The sequence below is a fragment of the Palaemon carinicauda genome, chromosome 22 (assembly GCF_036898095.1).
Source record: "Palaemon carinicauda isolate YSFRI2023 chromosome 22, ASM3689809v2, whole genome shotgun sequence".
Lineage (NCBI taxonomy): Eukaryota > Metazoa > Arthropoda > Malacostraca > Decapoda > Palaemonidae > Palaemon > Palaemon carinicauda.
In genome coordinates, this window is record NC_090746.1 from 107,671,580 (window position 1) to 107,676,161 (window position 4,582).

Below are 4,582 nucleotides of genomic sequence, written 5' to 3' on the forward strand. Positions count from 1 at the left end.
GCGGCCACACTGCTAACAGGCTCCTTAATAAGAAATATTTATTACAATAAAGTGACATGCCATATTCAACAGGATAAGAGACAAATAATTTTTCAAGATATATAAAATTATGTTAAATATGTTGCATATTATCTATAGTAACATATACAATATAATTTTAACTTAATCTTGACATTTTGTATTGTTGGCACTAAACTTGTTCAATATGGTATGTCTTTCTTATTACGACATATTGAAAAGGATAAGTGCTAAAAACCAATATTACAAGATATATAAAATCATTTTTAATATGTTGCATATCTATAGTATTGTAACATTTATAATTTTAACTATCTTGAAATTTTATATTGTTGGCACTTAACCTGTTCAATATGGCATGTCACTTTCTTATTATGGAGCCTGTTTGCATTGTGCCTACGGGGCTTTCCACGAAAAAGAAAATAGCTAAACTACTTTGTTTTCTATAACATTTATGTAACAGTCTTTATTAGTTATTATCATATTCTTAGCATACCTTGTAAAAAATATTAAACTAAAATAAAATGTTTAAGATACTTGATAAGGTTTATCACAAAATAATTGGTATAGACAAAAATACTTGAAAGATACAAGAGTTATGGTCCTGAATACTAATTTATGGCAAAAAAAGTGATACATATACAGAATAAGTAAAGGCAGATGGCTCAGCATTTGGACGTAAGTAGTTAGGGCGCTACTGACTACAGTGCTTAAGTCATATTCTAGGTTAATTATAGTCAGAAAGCTTGAAAAGGTTAATTCATGAAAATAAGTACAAGAATCAACTTCACTTACAACGGAAATGAGACTATATTTGAATAGTTAATTAGAATCAACTTCAATCAAACAGAAATCAGGCAGTAAGTTGAGCAATCCTGGGGTTTAGCAAGGGGGCGTTATTTCTTAACATCGCTCATAATTAATGGTTAAAGTCTAGGGATAATTAACAGTAAAACACTTAAGATTTTGGTCATGTTCAAAATTTATATAAATAGATAAGACCAGACTTATAGGATCGAGCTCAACTCCGAAAAAAATCTGCTCAGTAAACTATTCCTAGAAATACATCATCTGACCTATACACACACACACACACACACTGACTTTAGTATGCATATTAGAGTACTAACAATGAAACGTCACTTTTTTTTTGCCATAATCTGCGACTCAGGACAATTAATCTTGTATCTTCAAGTGTTTTTGTCCATAGAAATTTTCTTATGCAATTAACATTATCAAGTAGCTCCTATTATTTACAAAATATTTGAAATAATTATCATAACCAATGTACAATTGTGAGTTACACAAGCATCTCGTATCTCTATAGTCTTAATGTTTAATACTTGTATCCTACAAAAATCACAAATGACAAAACAGTATTTAATTTTACATAAAAAATCAACTGGTTTTAAGCATTTGATATCTGACAAAACCTTTTTACTGCACATACTATCTATTTTGGATTTCATAGTTTTAAGATACAACCTAAATTTCTATTACAATTTAAAATTTCAACTATAACATTACCCTCTTAATCTGTATATATTGCTTTAAAAGTACTATTTAAAAATACTCCTTCAAAATGCTATATTGAAATGAATCTCGCAAACATTCACTAAATTGTTTTAACCCATAATTTTTTCCTTTGAGCTTCCCTTCAGGTAGACCTAATTATTCATCCCTTTGTCCTAAATAATTGATCATGTCCCAATTACCCTTTTCCCTAAAAATCATTGCCAAAGGTGCAAATCCTAAAACTATTTTAAGTTTAACCTACGAATCAGGGACCAGCTGTCTGAGCAACCTCTTTACAATATATTAATATTAAACCTTTCATTAGGTATAACTATTCATTGAAGTCCTCAACTCTTAGCACATCTACTTTTGAGATATATTCCCTGAATGCTAATTCAAAACTGCTTCACTGATTGTTTCCTTCTCTCAAGACTTCCATAACTGAAATTGAATTATTATTCCCTCCATAAAAAGTTTTGTAAATTAAATTTGTAAAATGCTCCTAACCACAAATGTTATTAACTATACAGGAAATATTCTACACTAAAGCAGACCTACAAGGCAACTAATTGCATTTTTTTAAAACAATATGCAAAGCTTAAAACCAGGACAAAATATTTTATAATTTTACTAGCAAATTTGTCATTCTTATGTTTGGAAAAAAAAAAATAGGATCTACTGCAAACAAGCATTTGGAATGTTATACGTGACACGAATGACTAAAATATTGATATTTTGGAGAAAATTAGCCATATAGCGAAAATTACCTACTTATTTGAAACAAACCTTTAAGAAGCTTACAAACACCTTTGGAGAAAAAAAAGTTTCAAAACAATCTATCCTTACTTTGATACTGGCATATTTTTGTTGTGAATATAACCTTGAGAGAGAGAGAGAGAGAGAGAGAGAGAGAGAGAGAGAGAGAGAGAGAGGTATATTTTTTGAGGCTATAACCTTAATTCCTAGGTATGAGAGAGAGAGAGAGAGAGAGAGAGAGAGAGAGAGAGAGAGAGAGGTATATTTTTTGAGGCTATAACCTTAATTCCTAGGTGTGTGAGAGAGAGAGAGAGAGAGAGAGAGAGAGAGAGAGAGAGAGAGGTATATTTTTTGAGGCTATAACCTTAATTCCAAGGTATGAGAGAGAGAGAGAGAGAGAGAGAGAGAGAGAGAGAGAGAGGTATATTTTTTGAGGCTATAACCTTAATTCCAAGGTATGAGAGAGAGAGAGAGAGAGAGAGAGAGAGAGAGAGAGAGAGAGAGAGAGAGGTATATTTTTTGAGGCTATAACCTTAATTCCAAGGTATGAGAGAGAGAGAGAGAGAGAGAGAGAGAGAGGTGCGGGAATTCTATTAGTCTTCTAAATGTTTAGCAATACTATTCAAGCCCTTAAATACAGTGATTCCCTTCATAAATATTATAAATTATTCAAATCCTGAATTTCTTTGCTTCCCATTATACATGATAAATGGATTAGTTGGAGGCAAAAATTGTAAACATGTTTAAAAGTGAAATCTTAGAGTGTACTTGGTTCTCCCTTCAACTGAAATGTCAAACTAATTCTAGTACTACCAATTTACATAAAATACTCAGTTAAGCAGAATCTGTCATTTTCAAAAGGGAAGGAAATGTGACTATTTTGAAGCATATAAGCCCAAAATCATTAGTCATTTTTTTTTTACTACAGTATATCTATAATTCAAGTGTTGATTGCTAGAATTAAAGATGTTCTCCCCCTTCCCCCACCCATTTCAAGAGAAGAAGTGACTGAAAACGACTGACAAAATGTACCTAATTAGTGTCAAAATATTTTTTTGTGTAATAGCTACCATCTTAAGCCTATCTGCTTATACTTGTCAAGAGAACAAAAGCCTAATAGGTATTTGACATTGTGTAAAAGAAACTTTAATGACAGCTTCTAGTAATTAGACTAATAATTAGATGACAGTCTCGAAAGAGATGAAATGGTATACTTAAGACAAAAATGAAATGATATAGTTGAAATAATTAGTTGCAGGTTATATTCACAATTAATTTCTTACTTTACAATATACAGATTGTAGAATGAGTTTGAATTAGTTGCTAAAAAGCTTTTTAATAATTTCCTTTGTCCCATAATTAGATAACTTGTTCACAGTAATTTACACAATACTATTTATGATATGCCCTAGAATTATGTTATGAGGTTCAGAGGAAATTGACATTTGATTTAACAGCTAGTTAATGAAAATTGAAAACATGAATAGCAAACTCTAAGGATAAAGTCCTTCATTAACATTTGTTGGTCTTAATTTGCTTTTAATATTCTATTTACTGATTTTTTTTGTACAAATTTAACAGTACCTATAACGAAGCCAGCTAATCATTTTAAGAGGTAATAGGAATCCATTAACTGAACTTGATTGAGAGCTTGTTTGATATTTAATAATTAGGAAATTGTAATCTGAATTCTAATTAAAGTAAAACAAAGCTCATAAATGTTGATGTGGACCAAATTTTCAATTTAAATTTGAGATGTTTAGAATTTACTAGAAAAAAAATAGCATCATGTAGATGTATAGAATTAAAAAAACTAAAATTAGCTTTATATGCACAAACTTTGTAAAGATTAAGTGCGAATAAAATAATTGCTACTAAACTGGGTAAATTACACTCACAGCTTCCAGAAATAAACACTGATAAACTTAAATAATCTGGTGATATCATTTTGTAGAAATTTATATTACTGATTTACTATAACTTAACCTGTCTTACTTTCAGCTTCAATTAGTTATTGCTATTGAACCTATGTTACTGTATATAGATGGAGTCACCATTTAAACACAAAACCCTCTGAAACCTCAATAAACTCTGGTCAGTTGAGCATATCAAGATACTGTATCTGTAACACACTAAAATGATAATATTTTGAAACAAGAAAAATTTCATGATAAGACCGGCCACTTAAGTCGAAATTCTTCGATGCTCTTTTTGTAATAAGAAATTATACAAATTGACAATCCTTAGAAACCATCCTGAATATTTTCTGTAGTAAATTCCTGATTATTCGCTG